A 23,989-nucleotide genomic window follows, 5' to 3' on the forward strand; every position below is an offset into this window, starting at 1 on the left:
GTTCTTAGTCACACCTGCCATGAACCACATCTCACTGGTTCCCACCCAACAAATAGAGAAAATTCTGCTACATTAGCACAGCAGTTGAGAGTGCTGCTTGGTGGGGGGAGGGGGGCAGACAGAAGGATGGAGCTCAAATCCCAGCCTGGCCAGATGTGCGACCTTGTAAGTTGCTTAAACTATCTGTGCCTCAGTTTCCCCATTGGAAAAATGAAGGCGAGAATACCAGCCCACAGGGTTATTGTGAAATGAGTGCCTGGTGTTTTAAGAGGCACCGTGTTAACTATTAGTGTTATTATCAGTATTAGTAGTATTAGTATTAGTATTTAGTATCAGAGGTATTTTTACCTTCAGAGCTTTTGAAGCAGGAAACCTTTATCTCTCTGGATGACTTCACACCCCCTTTTCCTCTCTTTGGGCCAATAGCCCCAGAGACCTTTGCTAAAGACTGACTTGTGTCCCCTCCAGATTCATATGTTAATCTCTTACCCCTGGCCCCATGGGACTTTATTTGGAGACAGAGCTTTTAGGAGGTGATTCAAGGTAAATGACGTCAGAAAGGCAGGGTCCCAATCTCACAGGACAGGTGCCCTTACAAGAAGAGGAAAGGAGAGATTCTCCCTGTCTCCCTCTGTGCACATACTGAGGGAAGTCCATGTAAGGACCCAGAGAGAAGGCAGCCATCCGCAAGCCAGGAAGAAAGGCCTCACCAGGACCCAACAGGCCAGCACCTTGACCTTAGACTTCCAACTTCTGGAACTCTGGGAATAAATAGCCGGTGTTCACGCCACCCAGTCTATGGTGTTCTGTCCTGGCCACCTGAGCGGAGATTCCCTTCCGTGACTGTTGGGCCTCCTCTGGGACCCCCAGGTCTCCAGGTGTCCTGTGAAAAAAAGACCCCAGGCCTGCCTTCCTCTCACCTTCTCTTTGGCTGTAAACTCTCTTCTAAGGTAAGGTCCATGTGGCAGTCCCCAAGGGCCCTCCCTTCAGAGATGACACCCCAGGTAGGGAGGAAGGAAGACGATGGAAACACAAATGGGATAACTTGGGGTCAGGGCAGAGCCTGGGTCTCCACTGATGCTGGAGGGCCCCAGAGAGGCTCAGGGTCAGGGGTACGAGGTTGGCTCATCCTTACTGGAAAATGGTTAAAGCCAATGGGTAAAGCCATTCCATCTCTCCAATCATATCCTTGTCCCCTGGTCCGCCTGGAGCCCAAATGTAATACCACAGATGAGGGCGCAGGAGTGGGAGCTGGCAATACCCAGGCCACCGGCCTCTCTGTCCTGGGTGCATCGCTATCCTTGAGATCAGTCATCCCACACACGGCTCGTCGGGAAGAGTCAGTCCTGTCCTGAGACCACTGCCTCCTGCAGGGCAGGGCCCAAGTCTGCCTGCTCTGAGAGGGCCCCCCTGAGGGCTGCACAGCTTGCTTTCCCAGTGTCATTGAACTCTGGGATGAATTCTGACCTGGAGGAAGGTGGCCGGTGTCTTTGTGGCACCGGGGGTAGAATGCGAGCCGCTCCCCTTCTTCCCCTTCCTGGCCAGTAGGGGGAGGCCAGCCCCAGCTGTATTCGGAGACCCCAGCAATGCAGAAAACCAGTCCCCAGCCCCCACAACAGCCTCATGGAGCTGACATTCTGGAAGGGCTGGACAGACAAGAAACCAGATGAATAAGGAAATGGTCAGGTGTGTCAGATGCTGACGAGTGCAGTGGAGAGCAAGGCAGGGAAGGGGACAAGGGACCGTGGTCGCTAGCAGTCATGCTCTTTCAGCTGGGGCGGTCAGAGATGGCCACTCTCAGGAAGTGGCATCTGCCTGAAGACCTGAAGGAGGCAAGGGCGGGTGCCATGCAGGTATCTGCGGGAAGAGCATCCGGGCAGAGGGAACAGCCTTTGCAGGGGCCCTGAGGCAGAAGCGTGGCTGCTGTGGTTGAGGAGTAAGGGGGCCGCGTGGCTGGAGCAGAGTGAGGAGGGAGAGAGGGAAGGGATGAGGATAGGAAGGTTGGGGAGGGGAGGGGAGGCTGAGGCAGAAGGCCTTGTGGGTCAGACCAAGAACTCTGAGGGAGCTGGGAGCCCCTGCGGGGTTTGAGAAGAGGCAGGATGTGACTGGGCTCAGGTTTTAAAGGACCCAGGAGCCCAGCAGGCAGGTGGCTGCGGTCGTCTGGGTGAGAGAAGGCAGGGTTCCCCGAAGGCGCTGGAACGAGAAGCGAGAAGAGGCTGGAGTCTGGAAAGACCAACACTGGAGCCAACGGGATTTGCTAATGGCCTGGATGAGAGCGCTGGCCGGGAGGGAGACACGGATGGCTCTGGGGTTTGGGTCCAAGCAGCCAGCAGGTGGAGTGCTGGGTCCTGAGAGGGGGAGCAGAGCAGGACCTCGGTTTTGTCGCCCTGAGATGCCCATAAAGAGCAGCTGGATGAGCACAGCAGGCCTGTGAGGAGGGGCCAGCCCAGGGCCCAAACTGTTCCTCTAGCCCGTCCCAGGGCCCCAGCCTATGGCTAAATCCCAGGCCTCTGCCTGGGGCCTCCTTTCAACCCCCTTCTGACGCGGGGAAGATGGAGGCAGGACGCCTGGGTCTCAAACTGGTTTCCACTGTGGCCCCACTAGATGCAATGGGGGTGGAGTTGGGGAATGTGCCTCAGGAGGCCATCCTCCTGAGGCCATTTTTCTGGGACAAGAAAAAGATACGGAGCAAGCACATGCCCTAGGGACATGTGGGACGGAAAACAATGAAGAGGGGGAAAGTGGCCTAGAGAAGGCAGGTGAGGCAGCCGGGCTAGGCCTGGAGGGCCTGGGGAAGGGACAGCCCCATCCAGCTCTTGCCAAGCGAACCTGCCACTCTGGGCCTCACCAGCCCCCTGTTCTGGCTGGGATGGAGGTAGGCCTGGCTGTAGAAGGTGAAGCAGGTCAGATGTCCGTGCCAGCCTCTGGTGGGAAAGGGGGGTTCTCTAGCTCCCTACAAAGGAGAGAGATGAGCAAAAAGTGTGGTGGGGTCCAGAGGAGCAGGGAGGGGGCTGACAGTAACAGTGGATATGGGTTACTTGGTCGCCGGCCCCTGGGCAAATCAACATCGCCCATCTTGTCTGGTTTTCTCACCCCCAGGCCCTGAACCACAAAGCGGGAGCCCCCCACCCCTGTGCGAAGCGTTCAGCAGGTGCAACTAATGTTTGCAGAAATGAATGAGTTTCTTGATGAGGCTTCTCCCACTCTATTGCAGGCCCAAAGATCCCTCCCTGGCCCCCACGCCAGCTACTCTGACCCCCCACATGCTCACAGAAACAGGGAGCCCCAAAATGTAGTGCCCGGGCCAAGCAAAGGACCCAGCCAGGCTCGTGGGATATACCGGATAGAGAAGCACAGTGAGAGAAGGAGACAGACCTTTGGCTGCCCGGGTGCCAATTCCCTCCCCTTCTCAGCCTAGCATCTCCCCCTAACACACACCAGCCCAGGAGGACCTTCTGCTCTGCCCCAGGGCAGACCTGGACCAGGAGCAACTTACCCACCACATGACCCTACGCCCTCTTCCATCCTTTTGCTTCCCAGAGGGAAGCAGTGCAGCCCCCCCACCCCCCCCACCCCACCCCACCCCCGGCCTCCCCAGGCCCCAGCCCCGCCCCCTCTTGAGCAGCGGGCAGAGGCTTCTCTGCAGTGCCTGAGCTCCCCAGCGGCAGCCCGGTCTGTCCCCAGGAGCAATGCAGCAGAGGGACAGCGACAGGGGAGGGAGGGCCACAAGGCACCCCCACCCGATCCTCCAACATGGAGACCCTGGGCTTGCTGGGGAGGGGACAGGGGTCCTTTGGGCCATCTGGGGCTCTAGGACAGTGGAGAGAATGAAGATAGAAAAGAGCCTGAGCTCGGGGGAGGAGAAAGATGTTTCTTGCCTGACCAGGGGGTCTAAGCCCAATGCCTGAGACCATCTGGAGCCAGCACTGGAGGCAGCGGGTGTGGCGGGGGTGGGGGGGTGATGTGAGTCTGCAGCTCTCCTGAGCAGTGCCCTCAGCGGGGGCAGGGGGCATCCTCACTTCTCCCCCAAGCCTCAGCCTGGAGAATGGTGATACCAAGGGTCCCTGGAAGCTCCAGCCCCCCTCGGACCCCTTCCATGGAGAGGGGAGCATCTCTACAGTCAGGACCTGTGGCCGTGGTGGAGAGAGAGGGACAGAGATGCAGAGGGGGAAGGTGACAGCAGGGCCGGTCCTCCTGTTGAGGATCCAGGTTTTGGACAGGGCCTCCCAGGATGCAGGCTGCTCCCCACCCAGGTCCCCTGACCCCAACCCCTCCAGACTGTACACTTCCTACCGGGTGCTCCTGGGAGGAAGACGGGGGGCTCCCACTCTCCATGCCGCCCCTTCCAGCTGTTCCCATTGGGATGCCTACCTACCTGGGCCTGTCTGGGCATCAAGCTGGGGGCAGGTAGGAGCTCACTGCCCCTGCTGGGCCAGGCCAGGGCCAGAAGTGCTGGCTGTCCTCCTCCTCCTCATCCGTGGTGGTGGGCAAGGAGGGGGCCTGGTGCCCGGGCTGGGGGCTCGGTGCTCTCGGGTCCCCTCCACCGCTGGCTGGGGAAGGCAGCAGCGCCAGAATAGCAGAAGCCAGCTCCCCGCCCCCCACCGCTGCCTCCTCCCCTCCCTCCTCCCGACCCGCCTCCTTCTCCAGCCACCCACCTCCTTCTGCTCGTCTCTATGGCAACCGGGCAATGCTGCACCGCCAGCCTCCCTCCTGTACGCCAGGGGACGCCCGCCTTCCACGCTTGGAGGACATCACCTCGGGCGGGGCATGCACACTTCACCTTCTCGGAGACGCAGCTGAACAGACAGGCTCACACAGCCACCCTTGACTGTGGGGGGCCCTGCTGCAGCGCCTCTCCTCTCTCTTTCTCCCCAAGACCCTCCCTCTCAACATCCCTTCCAGACCTTGGGAGCCACTCCTTCCCCTGCACCTGCCTTACACCTTGCCACCCACTGTTCTGTAAACATTTGTTTGCTTCATTCTTCACACTCCCTCGATCAGTCCTCACAATTTTATTTTGCACCTGTTCTGGGTCAGATGGAGTATGGGATGTTCCCCTACCGTCTTATCCCATTTTGCAGATTGGAAACTGAGGCCCAGCATAGTCAGACAACTCCTTCCGGTATCCGAGGCTTGCGGGCTGGTTACTGGCAGTGAAGCCTGGGATTCCAGCTCCAGGGCTGCTCTCACAGGCCACAGAATATCACACCGCACCCCCCCGCCCAAAGCAAATCTTGAAGACACGTGTACACCCAACTACATGGGTCCAGGACATGCAACACACAAGCCCTTTCTATAGAAAATCAACAGCCATCCACATAAGCCCCCAGCACTAGCCCCATGGGAGGGGATCAGTGACACAAACAAGTGTCCCACCCAGGAGACTGAACCAGAATCCACTTCCGAGAAAGGATCTGTTGGCTCCACAACCGTCCTCCAGAGATCAGACGCTAATCTGCCTACCTTCTCTCAGCATCTCAGCCCTGCTGCCCAAGGAGGCCAGGGTGGGGGCTGAGAGAGGGCACACCTTCCCCTATCTCCCTCCCTCATTCTCAAAGTTCTCTGCCTATCCCATCCAGACTAAATCCTACCAAGAGCCCCCTCACCCCCTCCAAGTGGCTGTCAGGTCCTGGGACTTGGAATTATGACGAATATAGTAAAATGGGCACCTCATCCTTGGAGAGAATTCCAGGCTCCGAGAACCCTGCTGTCTCCTGGGAGGGGCAGTATCTGCTGGAGGCCAGGTCTGAATGCCCAGGAACCACAGTGCGCCCCACAGGATGCACGGTCCCTAGTCAAGCACCACCTCAGAAAGACCCAGGCAAAGATCATGGCCACACCCCATGCCCCAGAGCACTTCTCAGGGGCCTCACACCATCCAGAGAAGACAGATACAATCAGAAAGACCCAGAAGCTCACCAAAAAACTGTTAATAACAATAATAGCTTCTTCCATATTTCGTCCCATTAAGATCCCCCTCAACCATGAGACTGCCGATTAAACCAAAGCTGTAAGTGGTAGACGGCACATCCAAATATCAGAGCTGTCAACATGGGGTGGGGGGGGTGGAATCATGTTGGGATAGTTGAAACCGGTCCACTCATTCATTCAGTAGATGCTTACTAGGTATCCGCCAGGTAGCAGGGGCTGTTCTAGGGATGGGGACACAGCCATGAGCAAAACAAAGTGCCTGCCCTCGAGGGTGCTGAGCTAGTAGATGTGCTGACCTCCTGTTTCCCTGCAGTGCCTCTGGCTGTCACAGCAGCCCTACGGATGAGGTCACAGAACTGACAAGGAGACAGACGCTCTAGAGACCGAGCAACTTGCTCCAGGTGACAGACAGTAAGTGCCTGGGCTGGGACTCGAACCCACAGCTTTGCCAAGCTTTTTCCAATGCTCTACATTGGCTCCATTAAGATCTGATTAGGTGACACCACAACAGCCACCCATTTTCGAGAAGTTTCAGAGCCAAGTGTATTTCTCATGCTTAGATCAAAGGCAGAACCGGGTCATATGTATCTGAAGTGCCAGTCAAGAAGTTGATGTGAGGGCAAGGGCGCCTGGGTGGCTCAGTCGGTTAAGCATCTGGCTTTGGCTCAGGTCATGATGCCAGGGTCCTGGGATGAAGTCCCGAATCAGGCTCCCCGCTCAGAGGGGAATCAGCTTCTCCCCCTGCCCCTCCCTCTGCTCCTGTGCTCGCTCTCTCTCTCTCTCACAAAAATAATTGGGGGAAAAAAAAAAAAAGAACTGGATTGTAAGTGAAGACATCCCCACCAAATGACCTTAGAAGTGACTTCAAGCCTGATCATCCTTGAGCCAGAACTCCCTGGAGAGTGGGGAGACCTCAGCTGGGGGGCAAGGAGGGATTAGGTTTCCAGGCTCTGTAAACAGAACCCCCTGCCCATGTGCTAACCCCCCAGTCCCAGATCATCTTTCCCCTAAAGAGCCTGGGTTTCCAAAAATAGCTGTCCCCAGTGCCACCCCTCCATCAGCCTGATCCAGCCCCACCCACTGCCCAGCAGAACCCCCGAGTTCTTCCCACCCACGCTCACACAGGTTCTGTGGGAGATGCTGAGCCCTCTGTCGCCCCCTCTATGCCCAGCCGGCAGATCATCACCTCCATACTGTCCCACTGTCAGCCTGATCCAGTCTCCCCTGCTATGGGGAGGGCCACCAAGCCACCACAGTGCAGCCCTGGACTCTCCCACCTGCAGGGCTCAGGCAGGCTCAGGGACACACACACACCATGCCTGACCCCGGCCCTATCCCTGGACCTTAACCATATTGCAGTCCCACAGGCAGGAGCACTCAACATATGAGGAGGGGGCCTCATGCCTCCCAGGAGAAGCCAACCCCCTTCTGTCACTGTCTCCTCATCCAACCCAGAAACATTAGTTGCCCCCCCTTCTCAGCCCAGCACAGCTATCCCACAGTTCCCCAGTGCCAGGGCAAATGCAATCAGGGCTCATTAGATGTTGCTTTGCATCTCATTTGCATAATGTTCCCACGACTGTCAAAATGCCAGAATCCTCCCCAAACCCCTGTCCATGACAGGCAGCTCTGGAGAAATAAAATGGACAAAATTCCACTGAGGGTCTGTGTAGGGGGCTAAACACGGATGGACGGGAAAGGGCAGGAGAAAACCGAGGCAACTTCCAGGTTCAGACCCAGGAAGGCACCCAAAGGAAGAGCGGTGGACACTTACTGAGCACCTGCTAAGTCCAGGCACCATGCACAGTGCTAAAATGGTTCACAGCGAACCATTTTACAGATGTGGAAACTGAGGCTCAGAGCTGTTAAGGCCTCACTACTCAACGCCTACATCCCAGGACCAGCAGCTGGGGCATCACCCAGGAGCTGGGAGGAAATGCAGAATATCAGGTCCCAGCCAGACCCCAAATCAGAGTCTGCATTGCCACAAGGGCCCAGGAAGACTAGGGTGGGATAAGTACTTGTTAAGGGACCTGCCCTCAGATATACACAGCTGGGAGAGAAAAGGGGTGCCTGAACCAGTTAATCCCGAATTAACAATTCTTTCCTGAGCACTTACTATGGGCAGCCCTGCGCTAGGGGATGGACCCAGGAGACAACCAGACACATGATACCTGTAAACCTTGTGGGCATTTCACGAACATTCTCCCAAAGCGGGAGACACCCAACAAATACACAATAGCAGTTCAAGTAGTGTTAGGTGCTATCAAGAAAAATAATGCGGGCAAAGAGAGAGGATGAATGGGGGCACACGCTAGAATCCCTCTTCAACAAGATGACATTTGAACAGAGATTTAAATAAAGGGGAAAGGGAGGTATATGTTGATTTGCAGGAACAGTGTTTTCTGGCAGAGGCAGTAGCAAGGACAAAGTCCTGAAGCAGGAGTAAGCCAGGCACGCTGTTGACTCCCCAGAACTGAATGGATGTCTGAATGGGCGGACTGGTGAGTAGACGAAGGGATGGCAGGTAGAGAGAGGTAGTAAATAAGGCAGGAATAAAGAAGAAGCAGGCAAGGGATAGATCCTGCAGGGCCCTGGAGGTCATAGGGAAGATTCTATCTTATTCTAAGTATGAAGGGAAGCCACTGGTATTTTTTTAAGATTTTACTTGTAAGTTATCTCTACACCCAACATGGTGCTCAAACTCACAATCCCAAGGTCAAGAGTTGCACATTTCACCAAATGAGCCAGCCGGGCACCCCGAAGCCTTCAGTATTTTTGAGCAAGGGAGAGAAGAGATCCAATTTATATTTTCAAAAGATCGACGTGGGTTTTACATGGAAAGATGAGTAGAAGGAAGCAAACCAGTTAAGAGGCTTTGAAATATTCATTCCCAACAGAAAGGAGTGCTGTGGCCACTGAAACACACATCCAAGAACATTTGTTCATAACAGCAAATTCTCTTCAAAGCAGCTTTGTTCATAAGAGCTCCAAATTGGAGGCAACCCAGACGACATCTACAGAAGGACTAACCAGCAAATTGTGTGGTTTGTTGCATAGTCGAAGTAGGCAGTTTGCTTTTTCATGGCCACATAGGATTCCACTGGGCAAAGTCAACGGTGTGTTTGTTCATACTGGCAAACCTTTTTTTTTTTTAATGTTAAATATTTTATTTATTTATTTGAAAGAGAGAGAGAGAGCACACAAGCAGGAGGGGCAGAGGGAGAGGGAAAAGCAGACTCCCCACTGAGGAAGGAACCTGACACAGGGCTCAATCCCATGACCCCCGGATCATGACCTGAGCTGAAGACAGACTCCCAACTGACTGAGCCACCCAGGCGCCCCCACACCATCAAATTGTATACAGCAATGAGAAACATCGGACTACACGCAACCACATGGATAACCTCAAGATACCATGCTGAGCAAGAGAAGCTGAGCTTAAAAGAACATATGAAGTAGATCCTATTTATACAAAGTTCATCTTGACTTCTGGTTCTGCAAGATGGAGCAGATACACCTCCCTATTCCTCCTGCGAAGCACAGCTAACGCCCTGGGCATTATATATAAAACAAACCTACAAAGACTCTAAAAAGGGAGAGAAGATGGTAGACTGACTAGGGCTCTCAGGACCCAAGGAACAACACAGTGGTGATTTCTCTGGGTTTGTTTGTTTGGGGGTTTTTTGCCCCACATATCTCAGATCTGGAGCTGGGGGAGTCAGCAACCCAGAAATACCTATGAGTGTGGACAAAAACAGCCCCCAGAAAGCCTCTTCTCCCCAGCTGAAGGACTAGGAAAGGCATAGTTTAGCGCCTGGGTGGCTCAGTGGGTTAAGCCACTGCCTTTGGCTCAGGTCATGATCTCAGGGTCCTGGGATCGAGTCCCGCATCGGGCCCTCTGCTCAGCGGGGAGCCTGCTTCCTCCTCTCTCTCTGCCTGCCTCTCTGCCTACTTGTGATCTCTCTCTGTCAAATAAATAAATAAAATCTTAAAAAAAAAAACATTCTTTAAAACAATAAATGCCCTACTCTAGCCAAACGCCATAGAAAAAACTATAGCACCACCCCGTCTGCAGGACCAGACGCTGAGTGGGGAGCTGTGTCTGGTGTAACCAGTGCCCCATTTCCCCTACCACCAATTGATTACAGAGAAGAACAGGTGGGAGCTGGGGCTTTCATCCCCCCAACCAATGGTACAAAGGTGCCCCTCCCCCTCTATGCTGGGTGGGGACAGAGTAGACCTAGTTAGGATTTCTGCCATCCCCAGCAGTAACAGATCACCGGAGGTCTGGTGGGAAGCCAGAACTCCCACCACTCACCCAGTGGTAAGGAGGTAGCCTTCTCCCCAACCAGGCTGTCAACTGAGGTCAAGGAGGGAACTAGACTTCCACCCCGACCTGTCATCCACAGGCAGAGCCTGTGACGAAGATGGAAGATCTGAATAAGAGCCAGTGTCTCATAACAACACCCCAATGTCCAGGATACAAGAGAAAAATCATCAGTCATACCAAGAGCCAGAAAAATCTCAATCTGAATGAGAAAAGGCAACCAACATATGCCAACGGCACGATGACACAAATATTGGAACTATCTGACAAGGAAGTTAAGGCTGTTGTCTTCAAAATGCTTCAACAAGCAACTGGGAACACTCTGGAAACAAATGACAAAATAGAAGGCCTTAGTAAAGAAACAGAAGACACGAAAGAGCATCAAACTGAAATTTGAGAGCCGAAAGGTCCTCAGAGGGGCTCAACAGCAGGGTGGAGACAAGAGAGGAAAGAATCTGAGAACTTGAAGTAAAACAATAGAAATGACCCCGTCTGAACAACAGAGAAAGGATGGATTGGGGGGAAACAATGAACAGAGCCTCAGGGCCCTGTGGGCCCTTAACAGAAGAGCCAACATTCTTGCGGTTAGAGTCCCAGGGGGAGAAAAGAAAGTTTTCAAAGTGGTGGTTGAAGAACCTCTCGTCTCCCTGAATCTCTGCAAACTGTCCTTACTCCCAAGAGGAAAAGGAAAATGGGAGAAGCTCAGGAATTTGTCTGGAGTCACACAGCTCATGATGATCTGAATCAGGCCCTTCCTCTTCCAAGGGTTATCAGGCTTTAGGAAGCTCCAGAACCATCCAGACGTTTGGATAAAATGAAGATCCTGGCCACAGCCGTAGAGATTCTGATGCAGCAGGGGTTTCGGCTGTCTGTTGCCGCGTGACAAAGCTCCACAGAATTTAGTGACCTAAAACAATGATTTATTGTGTTTTGCAGTTCTGTGGCTTGGCTGGGTTCACCTGGGTGTTTTGTCTCTCCTAACAAGGCCTCAGCTGGGGCTGTAGTGTCCCAGACATCTTCTTCATTCACCTGAGTGGCCCTCAGCTGAGCCAACCCCTCCCCTTACCCCCTCCCCACCTTTCCTTCTAGGCTGTGGTCTCTCCAGCAGGGGACCTTAGACCTACTTACATGCCAGCTCAGGGCTCCAAGAGTAGACATGCAGAAGGACAAATTCCAGTGTGCAACTTGTCTTTCAAATTATCCATCAAGCCTCTGCCTCTGCCGGCCAATGTCACGTGCCCAAAGCAGGTCACAGAGCAAGCCCAGAGTCAACGGGGGTGGAGGCATGGGGGAGGGTGCTACACCAGGATGTACCTAGCAGGAGACGGGGTTCACAGGTGACAGTGGCGAGCACCAATGTACCAGACCATCACAGTAGGTCACCGGTGGGGCCCATAGATTTGCATGTTTTATGTCCTTCTTTCCAGGTAGCTCCCCACTATGATGTGAATACAGGCGTTCCAGGGACCGCTGCAAGAATTGGTCCTATCCCATTCCTACCCCTGTTCTTTAACACCAACATCAAAGAGGCTTTTAAATCTCCCTACCTGTTCTGGTCACCGATCAAAGGGAATGTCACAGACACAATCACTGTTGGGGGACAGGGGGTGGACAGCGCAGGACAGACACACCCCCACTGGGTCACAGGAACACTATTCAATACCAGCTTCTCCAACAAGGTTTGGACTCTGACTTTGACTCCTGACTCTGCCCCAGTCCAGCCAGGTGGCCTCACACTGGTCAATCCCTCTCTGGGTGTCGATCTGCTCCCCTAAAAGTGAAGGGGTTGGCCCAGAGGGACGATCTCTAACTTCTGTACCACCAAGGGACCCTTTCCAGATTTCTTCACCCAAGGAGCTCCACGTTTGGGAAGAGTTTTGTCTACCAAACGAACTGCGTGAGCTAAAACATTTTTTTTTTTTAAACCAGAGAACAAATTACTTTTGACTCAGTTAATTACAAGGTAGAGTTTCTGATCAGCATGACATTACCAACATTTCTACACTGAACTGATCAAACTCCTGTGCAAGGCAAAGTGCTCCGAGGTACTTGACAGACTGAACTGCCTCTGTTTGGGAAATGCTCAGTCTGGGGACAATTCTGGCAATGTTCAAAATATCTGAGCTCCTCTCTGTAATCTCGGCGGCCTCCAGCTGAAATGGACCAGCCAGCACGCTGCCCTGCACCCCAGGGAAAACGTGGGGTGCCTAAGGACACACTGTCCACTGTGGTCATCACTAGCGCCATTTGGCTATTTAAATTTAAGTTCAGTAGAATTTAAAAAACATTGAAAATTTGGGGTGCCTGGGCGGCTCCTGTCAGTTAAGCATCCAACTCTCGATTTCGGCTCAGGTCATGATCTCAGGGCCGTGAGATCAAGCCCCACATCAGGCTCCATGCTCTCTCTCTGCCTCTGCCCCCAATCTCTCTCTCTCTCTTTCTCTCTTTAAAACAAATAAAGAAATAAAATCTTGGGGGCCTGGGTGGCTCAGTGGGTTAAAGCCCCTGCCTTCGGCTCAGGTCGCGATCCCAGGGTCCTGGGATCAAGCCCCACATCGGGCTCTCTGCTCAGCAGGGAGCCTGCTTCCTCCTCTCTCTCTCTGCCTGCCTCTCTGCCTGCTTGTGATATCTGTCTGTCAAATAAATAAATAAAATCTTTAAAAAAAAAAGATAGAAGTGTAGGCATGTCGAATGCTATCCCTTCGATGGGGCTCAAAAGGAGAGTTCCTATACATCACATTCTAGCTACTCTGCTATTCTATGATACAACGGAACTGCATTTCTTAGGGGAAAAAAATTGGCTCTAAAACAGTGCGAAAAATCACACTTAGGAATGCAGCCAACCATATTTTTTTTTAGATTTTATTTTTAAGCAATCTCTACACCCAACGTAGGGCTTGAGCTTACAACCTCGAGATCAAGAGTCACGTGCTCTACCCGCAGAGCCAGCCAGGCACCCTGGGATGCAGCCAACCTTTCAAATCATGTACTAAGTTTAAAGAAAGATGATTGGGGTGCCTGGGTGGCTCAGTCAGTTAAGCATCTGCCTTTGGCTCACGTCATGATCCCAGGGTCCCTGGGACTGAGACCCGAGTCAGGCTCTCTGCTCAGCAGGGATCCTGCTTCTCCCTCTCCCTTTGCCCAATGCCCCACCCTCTCCCCCAGTGTTCTCTGTCTTGCTATCTCAAATAAATCAGTAAAATCTTTTTAAAAAAAAGATGATTAAGGTCTTGATAAAACTGTATGACCAATAATATCTGGAGTAAGCCACCAAGTATGACCCTTACCCACAACCTGCTCCCTAGGACTCTCCCCACCCTCAAAGAGAAGAGAGCAGGGGCCTTTGCTCATCCTGACAGAAAGAAACTTCTTTGACCCTGCCAGCCCCATGGGGTTGTTTCTTTCTTCCTTCCTTTTTTTTTTTTAAGGATTTTATTTATTTATTTGACAGACAGAGATCACAAGTAGGCAGAGAGAGGTGGAAACAGGCTCCCTGCTGAGCAGAGAGCCCGATGCAGGGCTCGATCCCAGAACCCTGGGATCATGACCCAAGCCGAAGGCAGAGGCTTTACCCACTGAGCCACCCAGGTGTCCCGGGTTGTTTCTTTCTAAAGGGCTGCTCTGCAAGGGGACAGTGTGGGAAAGATGGTGGGCTATCTGATTTACTGTAAAAGTAATTTTTAGGAACAGACACCTCTGGTTGTCTAACCAAGAGCAGGTGCTCCTTGGCACTTGCTGGCCAGACCCCTGCCTGCTTTATGAGACTCAGAAGAAAGGCTGCATGGCCTAAAGCGGGCTTTTTCAACTTCAGCACTACGGACGCTTGGGTTAGGGTTAGTGGGGCTGTCCTGCTTTGTCCTGCTTTGTAGGTTTGCCTTCTACCCACTAGATGCCAATAGCAGCCCCTACCCCCACCGAGTTATAATAACGACAGATTCTGCAGACATTGCCAAATGTCTCCTCAGGGGAGGGCAAAATTAACCCAGGTGGAGAACCACTGGCCTAAGGCATAAACTCTAAGCCAGTGGTTCTCAAATTTGAACATGCACCAGGATCATCTGAAGGACTTGATAAAACACAGACTCCTGGGCCTCATCCCCAAGATTCTGATTCAATAGATCCATGGTGGGTCTGAGAATCTGCATGCCAATTGAGCATCCAGGTGACGTTGATTGCTCTGGTCCAGAGACCCCACTTGGAGAACCGGAGGTCTAAGTTATTCGTGGCATTCCTGTTCCCCTGGCCAATCAGACCAGAGAGAAAGAGCTTCCAGGAAATGTTCCCTTGTTGATGATAAGAGGCACTTGAGAAGAAAACAGTCCTTTCTTATTGAACACTGTGGAGTCTCCATGTCATGTCTGGAGCCGTGGCAGCCACTTTGGGCTGCCAGGAGGAGCTAGCTTGAGGGCCAAACCTACCCACTGAAGATGGAAAGCTTGTTCCTGGTGGTGGCTGAGTCATAGAACTAATGCTGGAGCTGTCTTCAGGAGATCCTGGTGAGCAAATAGTAAGTTTTCCTTTTAGTTTAAGCAAGTAGTTCCCAAACTTTACTGCACATTAGAATACATGGGAAACTTCAAAACTCATCCTATCAATTAAGTTGGAACCTCTGAGTGTATAATCCAAGAATCGGTATTTTTTTTTTAAGTTTCCCCGGGTGTTTCAATGTTCAGCCAAGTTTGAGAACCCTTGCCACTCGAAGTGTGGTTGATGAAGCATCAACATTAACATTATCTGAGAGCTTGTCAGAGGGAGAAGGAGAGAGAGAATTCTTTTTTTTTTTTAAGATTTTATTTATTTATCAGAGAGAGAGAGGGAGAGAGTGAGCACAGGCAGACAGAATGGCAGGCAGAGGCAGAGGCAGAGGGAGAAGCAGGCTCCCTGCCGAGCAAGGAGCCTGATGTGGGACTCGATCCCAGGACGCTGGGATCATGACCTGAGCCGAAGGCAGCTGCTTAACCAACTGAGCCACCCAGGCGTCCCGAGAGAGAGAATTCTTAAGCAGACTCCCCACTGAGCATGGAGCCTGACACAGGGCTCCACCTCCCTGAGACCATGACCTGAGCTAAAACCAAGAGTTGGACACTTAACCCACTGAACCACTCAGGCACCCTGACATTAGTTAACATTTACTGAGCAGATTCTGCCTTTTATAAATGTTTTACATGAATTATCTTGTTTAACCTCACAGCATCCGTCTAAGGCAGGCATTATTAGAATCCCCATTTTACAGATGGGGAAACTGAGACACACAGCAATAATGTGCCCAAATTATTGCACAAAACCCACGGTGCTAGCTGGGATTTGAAACCAAATAGTCTGGCCCTGGAACTGACTTCTAAATGATTATAGCAGCCTGCCTGGTGGGGAAAAATATCTCCCCTGACCCCCTGAATTTCTACACAGACGTGTCCATTCTTTCCGTATACACACTCATGTCTATCCCGGCCCCTGTAATAGTTAACTGCAACTATCACTTTCATGCTTATCTGCTGGTCCCTCTAAGAGTGCTTTTCCACCTAGATGCGCGTAAGAATTACCGGGAACACTTTTTTTTTTTTTTTAATTGTGGTAAAACACACGTAAACATACCATTTACCATTCTAACCATGTGTAAGTACAATTAAGTATATTCCCATCGTTAGGTAACCATCGCTACAACCCATCTATAGAACTTTTCCATCATCCCAAACTGAAACTCTGTCCCCATGAATAAACTCCCCATTCCCCCACCTCAACTGGCCCCTGGTAACTACCATTCTACCTGGAGGTGGGATCACACAATGTATCTTTCATGGCTGGCTTCTTTCACCTAGCTTCATGTTCTCAAGGTTCGTCCCTGTTGTAGCTTGGGTCAATACCCCATTCCTTTTTAAGGCCCCTTTTTCTTTATCCATGCACCTGCCCAAGGTCACTGGGATGTTTCCACTGTTTGGCTGCTGTGAATAACGCTGCTACGAACATTGTGTTTCAGCATCTGTTTTGGGTTTTTTGTTTTTTTTTTAAGATCCTATTTATTTATTTGGCAGATTGAGATCACAAGTAGGCAGAAAGGCAGGCAGAGAGAGAAGGGGGGAAGCAGGCTCCCCGCTGAGCAGAGAGCCTGATGTGGGGCTTGATCCCAGGACCCTGAGATCATGATCCGGACTGAAGGCAGAGGCTTAACCCACTGAGTCACCCAGGCACCTCCAGTATCTGTTTTTGAGTTCTTTCACTGCTTTTGGGCAGATACCTAGAAGTGAAATTTTGGGTCATATCCTGTGTTTAACTTTTTGAAGAACTGCCAAACTGGTTTCCCACAGCAGCTGTACCATTTTACATTCCCATCAGCAATGCAGAAGGGGTTCCAATTTCTCCATATCCTCACCGACAGTTGTTACTTTCTTTTTTTTTTTTTTTAACAATAGCCATCCTAATGGCTGTAAAGTGGTATCTCATTGTAGTTTTGATTTGCATTTCCCTAATGATTAATGTGGTTGAACATATTTTCCAATGCTTATTTGCCACCTGCAGCTCTTCTTTAAAGAAATATCTATTTGAGTCCTTTGCTTATTTTTAAACCCAGTTCATGGTCCTTTGTGTTGAGTTGTAGGAGTTCTTTATATATTCTGATTATTAATCCCTTATCAGACGTACTGTATGCAAACATTTTCTCCCATTCTGCATGTTCCCCTTTTATTCTCTTGATAGTGTCCTATGATGACACTAAAGTCTTAATTATTTTAGAGGAGGGGCAGAGAGAGAGGGAGAAAGAGAATCTTAAGGAGGCTCCACGCCCAGCACAGAGCCCAAAGTAGAGCTCAATTTCCCGACCCCAAGAATAGGACCTGAACCAAAATCAAGAATTGCTTAACTGACCGAGCCCCTCAGGTGCCTCAAAAGTCTTAAATTTTTATGAAGTCCTATTTAATTTTTTCTTTTGTTGCCTGTGCTTTTGATACCACATCCAAGAAAACATTGCCAAATTCAATGTCACGAAGACTCCACTCTGTGTTGCTTCTCAGAGTTTTATAGTTTCAGTTCTTACCCTTTAGGTCATTGATCCATTTGAGTGAATTTTTGTATACAGGGTGACGTAAAGGTCAAATTCCGCTCTTTTGCATGTGGATATCCAATTTTCTTACCTAAGATAGTTTCAAAACTCCTCGAGGTCAGGCTGTGCCCCAGAATCTCTACAGTGGGCCTAAGCATCATTTAAGAAAAAAAGAAAACCTCTTTAGGCATTTCCCAAATATATCCTGGTCTGTGAACCACTGTCCTGCTGCCCTGAAATCTTAGACCCAGGTCATCTTGTATTGGTCTCAGCCCAGTCTCTAGCACAGGTGTGGCCCATGGAGGTATTCAATGGGGTTTATGCCAGGCCTGCGGGGACTGTGGGAGATTCTGGCTCTGGAACATTCCAAACATATGGTTCTCCAGCATCTTCCATGCCATGCCAGGTGCATGTAGGAAGATAAATAAGATCTGGCCACGGAGTCAGCTCCAGGGCAACATAGGCAGATTCAGGAGAGACCAGAGTCTGACGGTAATAGGGGGCTGGCCAGTGCAACGCAGGCTGTCCACACCATGGAGTCAGAGAGGTCTGGCTGCCGGGGAGGGCTGCCTGGAGGCAGGGCTGGGGTACCGCCTGGAAGGGCCATGCAGAGAGTGGAGTTCAGAAGAGGAACTCCAACAGAGGCATAGAGGTGGGTACACCAGGAGCAAATGTGGAGAAGCTTCCCAAGAAGGACAGAAAAGGAAGTAATTCTACTGACAGCTGACATCTGCTGGGAGCCTCTCTGCCCGTGCTTTCCACTGTTGTTTCCTCATCCTTAAACTAGGGAAAACAGCAGCTCCTGGTGCACGTGCAGCCGGGAGGATTACATGATCTGGGCCTGGAAAAGCCCTGGAACCCTGACTCAGAAGAAGCAGTCAATAGTGCTGACCAGGTATTTCATCATTAATATCTCCTTTAATCCCCACAGTGACCCTAAGAGATGGATACCAACCACTGTCTCTATTTTTCCAAGGAGGAAGCTGGGGATCAGAGAGGTAAAGTCAGTGGCCTGATACCACCCAGCAGGAATGAGCCAGGATTGAAACCCCATTCTGTCTGACTACAAAGCTGTGCACAAATCTTCCACAAAACTTGGGAAAAGATGCTGGATTCCTAAATCCCAGAGCTGGAAGGGGGCCTCCCAAAGCCCCCCCATGTCTCCTTTGTTTTGTAGAGACAGATAACCCGAGAAGGTTGGTGACGTCTCTGAGCCCCACAGTATGTCAGGCTGAAGGGGAACTGGGGCTGAGGCTTCCAGGTGGACTGATGGGCAGGATGGAGCACCACGCTGGCCTCAGTCTCCCCATGATCAGTATGCACCGAGGGCCCCAAACTGCAGCTGGCTCAGCTAGAAGTGCAGTCGGGAGCCCGGGGGGTTATCCTGGAGGAAGAGGCAAAGCAGCTTCTGCACTGAGTGCTGAGCCACGTGCTCCCCAGCTCAGGCTGACTGAGGTCAATCCCAGGGGCTCCCAGTCCCCCCACCCCCTCAGCTTGGGCCTGCATCCCAGAGACCCCCCGCCCCCAACAGGGACCCCACCACAGCCTCCTACCCGCCACGGGGAGGAAGTCAGGCAATTACGGATGACCTTTGCAAGGGAGCAGAATGTAAAGTGGAATCCATTGGCCTGCGCAATCTTCATAATTACCACAGCAATTATTCCCAGTGAGCCACTGTGACCAGACTTCAGCACAGGTGCCGAGCCCCCTACATGCTTTGGTTTCTGCCTCCTCCCCTTACCATCCACCCCCCACCCCCAAGCCACAGGCTGCCTTTTGTCCCATGGCATAATCTGCTGCAAGTGCACAACCTTTCCACTCTCCAGCCACAACCCCAGGGTGGGCTGCCGGTGGCTGGCTTCAGCCCCATTGCTGAGATGAGCAAAGAGAGGCCCCTCCTCACTGAGGGCGAGTGGCCCATCAGCAGCTGAGTTCGGGCGGGACCTGGCCCCTCACACCTCATCTGGATCCCCTTTATGCCCACTCAACAGTTTCCTGGGTGAGGCGGAAAGACCCTCTGAGTCATTCTCCTCCAGAAACAGAGGGGAATGGATGCACGAGTAGCACCCGTGGTGTAATTTAGGGAAGCAGTTTCTAAACCTGGATGTGTGACAAAATTGCTTTCAAAGAAAATGCACATTCCTAGTCCCTGCTCGGGAGAGCCCAAAGTCTGCTGATCTGAGGTAAAACCCAAGCATCTCAGTCTTGTTTTGTTTCATTTTTTTTCAAAGTTCTCTCACATGATTTCAATAATAAGCCCAAGCGTGGAAAATGCTGGGAAGCACAGGAAAGAATTCCTAAATATTTTCTCTCCTTTCCCTCACTGTGGACTTTTCTAACAATCCGAAGCACCTTCTTCCTCACATCTAAATAACCCCTGGAAGAGGTAAGGGAAGAAATGTGAGTCATTCACACTTTAGTATAAAGAAGTTTACTCAGCCAGCATTCTGCCTAATGTCTAGCTGACATTCTGCCCATTTAGGGGAAGAGGAGATGGAAATTAGGAGTGTTGAGCCTGGGTGGCTCAGATGGTTGAGCGTCCGGCTCTCAGTTTTGGCCCAGGTCATGATCTCTTGGGTCATGGGATGGAGACCCACGTCGGGCTCCACACTCAGTGGGGTGTCTGAGGGGATTCTCTCCCTTTGCCCCTTCCCCAGTTGGTGCTCTCTGTTTCTTTCACAAATAAATAAATAAATAAATAAATCTTTAAAAAAAAAAAGGCGGGGGGAATGTTGAGGAAAGAGAAGGGAGCTGGAAGAGGGAGAGGGAGGGAATAGAGATGCTCCTGAGAGAGGTATTAAGAGTCAGGGGTGTTGAAGTGAGCCAAATGACTTGACTGGCATCTCCCAATGGGAAAAGAGAGAGGCTTGAACTTGTAGTAACTGACACTCGTGCCAAAGCTGGGACAGTAACTAACCAGTGTCCGCCTGAGTTCCACTGGGGAGACCAAGCACAGTCCACAGCTGGGTACCGATCTAATTCCTCGAAACTCCAAGTGTGGTCCGCGGACCAGCAGTGCTGGCATCCGTTGGATGTTTGTGGAAAATGCAGAAGCTTGGGCCCACCAGATCCTCCAACTCCAAATCTTCTAGCAAAATCCCTGGGAGACTTCTGAACACCTCAGAAGCTCTAGTCCAATCAGCAGTTAGCCCCAGAGAGCATTGGGCATTATGTGCTTCTGGGAGAACATAAGAGGCAACGGGCAGGGGTACCTCATAAAACAAGCAAGGGGACTGGGGGAGGGTTGAAACCCCACCACTGAGCTGGCCCTGAGCTGCTTTCTAAAGGAAGGGAGTGGGGGCATAGGCCAATAAGGTGAAGTAAATTTGGGGTCCTGGACTTGGGGGTCCATCACTAGCTGCAGGGCTCCCTTTGCCACTAACGTGAAGGCTGTCATGGAGCCCAGAGGAGCTACGATGAGAAAGCATTTTGGAAACTGAACCACTAGAGAGAGTGAGTCACTGCTGCTCCTTCCTGGTGTCCTCAGGAGACCCCGCATACGCCTGGCCTCACAGGCAGCCAAACTTACCTGTTTCCTTCCCATGACCCTTCGGAGTTGAAATCTCAGGCTGAAAGGAGGTGGCCAAACCAAGTCACGTGATGGTGTTATTTTCTGGTAACATTCTAATGCATCTGCCAGGATCTGAAGAAGACCCTCGGAAATGGGTAGCAGGGACAGTCAGGTGGGGGTGCTCCAGGCTCCCCAAATCTAACAGTCACCCACCTCCCAGGGTGGCTCCCCACCTGACTGCACATAGGAACCAGTGCTATCTGGACCAACACAGTGGCTAAAATAAAAGGACAGACGATCTCAAGAGCTGGGAAGGAGGCCGAGCAACCAGAACTCTCAGATCCCGCTGGTGGGGGGGCGAAAAATGGCCACTTTGGAAAACCATTTGAAAATGTCTACCAAAGTTTACCCCATGCGCACCTTAGGCCCACACTTCCTCCCTCGACTCTGCCCCACAAGTGCCCGTGGCCACCGGAGCCCCATACATGAATGTTCACTGCGATGGTATCACATTAGCCCAAACCACCCAAATGTCCACTGACAGTGGAGAGACTGAACTGTGTGCAGTGGTGTGTGCTACGCTGCCCAGAGCCCTGCTTCAGGCCAAAGGTGCCCCTACCCCAGCTGCGGGGGGTGCTTGCTGCTGACAAGCCTCAGTCCCTCCCCAAGAATGGCCATTCACCTTATAAACCTCTCCAGGCAGGCAGCTGGCATCCAGGAACTGGCTGCCGCCAAGCCCAGATCCCTCACCTTAATGCAGGACCCCTGGAAGCTCCTTCCGGGGTTGTAGGAAAGAAGCCTCTGGAGTGGGAGAGGCTGGGGGTGTTGTCATTCCTTATAAAGCCAGAGTAATGGCCCAGCTTGTGCCCTGGAAAAAGACAGTAAAAGGCTGAGAGCAATGAATCACTAATTCAAAGTCAGGTATGAAAGCCATGGGCCTCCTTAGCGGCATCTAAATTTTCCCCTGCAGCTGACGGCGAGGGAATAGCCAAGGAATAGACACAGGGCTTCATGGTAAGGGGAGCAGAATGTCAGAGAAAGTTGAATTCTCAGCCCATGATGAGTCTGTGACACCAAGGTCAGGCCTTGCTCTGGAAGGAGTGGGACTTGGAAGTGACCCATCAGAGCCTAGCAAGCCTTCCCCTTGAAGACAGCGCTGAGGATCCTCTCTCAGATCTGTCCCCCACCCCGCCCTGGCCACCAGCCGAGTTACTAGGGTAAGGCACACGCCAGCCCGGCTTCCGGACTGTGCCACCATGCCCTGGCAGAAGCCAGGAGAGCACGCGGATTGCCATCTGAGGACTGGATCAAGGGGTGGGGGGGCCACGAAGCTGGATGAAGGAGAGTTAATTCCACATGTAAGGGTTAGAGGAAGAAAGCACTGACCACAGCAGGTGAGGCAGAATCTCCCAGGCTGCCGTGTCAGACAGTGGAAGTGGGGGGCAAACTCTCAGGCCCGTGGGCACATTCACTAGAAAACCCCCTGGGAGTCTACCTCCTGCAGGACTGAAGAACCCCCCCCCCCTTTGCCAAAGCTGTAAGGAACGTGGTGGCCTGAAGAGGTCCCAGCAGTCTGACAAGCTTCGGGGTGAGTGTCCTTCAAAGACTCGAGAGTTGGAGCTGTTGTTACAAAACTGGGCGCCCCCCACAGCCATGAGATGGTAGGATCCCCCCGTAAGCAGGCAGGTGGCAACACTTCCTGGTCAGGAGCGAGGTGGGTGCAATGATCACAGCTACAGGCAAGGTCAGAGCCATGGCTGGGTTAGCCTGACTCGCAGGGCTTTGGGAATTGTTAACAGAAACCAGCGGCCCCGGGGCAAGCCAGATGTGCAGGCATCGAGGACACTGTCCTCTCTACAGAATCAAAAGAAACCAAGGGGGGCGCCTGGGTGGCTCAGTGGGTTAAATCCTCTGCCTTCGGCTCAGGTCGTGATCTCAGGGTGCTGGGATCGAGTCCCACATCAGGCTCTCTGCTCGGCAGAGAGCCTGCTTCCTCCTCTCTCTCTCTCTGACTGCCTCTCCGCCTACTTGTGATCTCTCTGTGTCAAATAAATAAATAAAATGTTTAAAAAAAAGAAACCAAGGCCTGAGGATCAGTAAGACTAATGATCCTTTGCCCGATTTCCAGACCTAAGCAAGGTTTCAGATCTAAGTGACTGAAGGAGAGACCAGGTCCCCACAAGGAAGGGCCCTGTGACCCCAGAACAAATACATGTGATAAGAATTTGACCAATCCCTCCCCAGAGGGACTTTCCAAGCCATTTCTCTGGGTTAGCATCACTGGAGAAGGAAGAATACAAAGGCAGTTCAAGGACTATTAAACACAGGGTTCAAATGGATATCTATCCAGGGGCCCAAACGTTCATCACAGTCCCCTGTTTGGTGGGAGCACATGGAGGCCAGATGCCCAATGGATTTCTGGTCCAGGTTTGGCTCTGGGGGAGTCCACTGCATCTACCCTGTGCCCCTCTGTATGACCTTGGGGCAGTCACCTCCCCTGCCTGGGCCCTGGTGCCCACCGTGTGGGGGAAGGATTGCCCTAGGTGGGGAGTACGGCCATACTCCTGTATGGACATCCGGGGAGTGCCCTGGGAACCCAGCAGATCCCGTTCCGATCTTGGTCCTGCCTCTTTCTGGCAATTCCCCTTGGGCCCATTTTCTCGTTTCTCATTCTCTGCAAGGCTGGGATGATGGCACCTACTTCACAGGGCGGCTGTGAGATCTGCCACGGAGACCAATGTTTCACAACACCTCTTCCTTCCTCGCTCCCAGCTGACGCCGCTGCCTTCGTCAGGAGAAAATGGGAGCAGTCTGCCGAGAACACCCCCGCACTCGCTCGGCCCCCACCCACCCCGAGCTCTGCCTCCCAGGCACCCCACCCTGTTCCTGCGGCTCATGGAGGACACTCTGGGAAGGCCTCCACAGGCCCTCCTTCCCAAATCCCCTCCAATCAGGTTGTGGCCCTCACTGGTCACCACTGGCCCCCACGGTACCAAAGGCTCAGCCCCTCTCTAATCCCCCTCCCACTGCCACCCCATCAGCCCTGACAGTGTGGCCTTCCTGCTTCGGATACCACACTCTCGCTGCCATCTTTTCTTGACTCCCTGTGGCCCACACACCAGGGCTCAGCCCTGGGGCCTCTTCTCTTTCTCAGGCATATCTATTCTCCAAGAGATCTCCTCTA

At 52.2% G+C, this 23,989-nt stretch overlaps 1 protein-coding gene across 2 annotated transcripts in view; it reads right to left on the reverse strand.

Moving 5' to 3' along the window:
* PACSIN1 (protein kinase C and casein kinase substrate in neurons 1) overlaps positions 1-23,989 on the reverse strand; it is a 52,865-nt gene that overhangs the window by 11,021 nt on the left and 17,855 nt on the right. The window contains exon 1 of one of the 2 annotated variants that reach the window (XM_044255028.1): positions 4,376-4,597. The exons of the other annotated variant lie outside the window; for it this stretch is intronic. The gene's annotated coding sequence lies outside the window, so the exon portion shown is untranslated. Of the gene's footprint in view, positions 1-4,375; positions 4,598-23,989 lie in introns of those variants that run through there. 2 annotated transcript variants of the gene reach the window in all.

Source organism: Neovison vison, chromosome 1 (genome assembly GCF_020171115.1).
Source record: "Neovison vison isolate M4711 chromosome 1, ASM_NN_V1, whole genome shotgun sequence".
NCBI lineage: Eukaryota > Metazoa > Chordata > Mammalia > Carnivora > Mustelidae > Neogale > Neogale vison.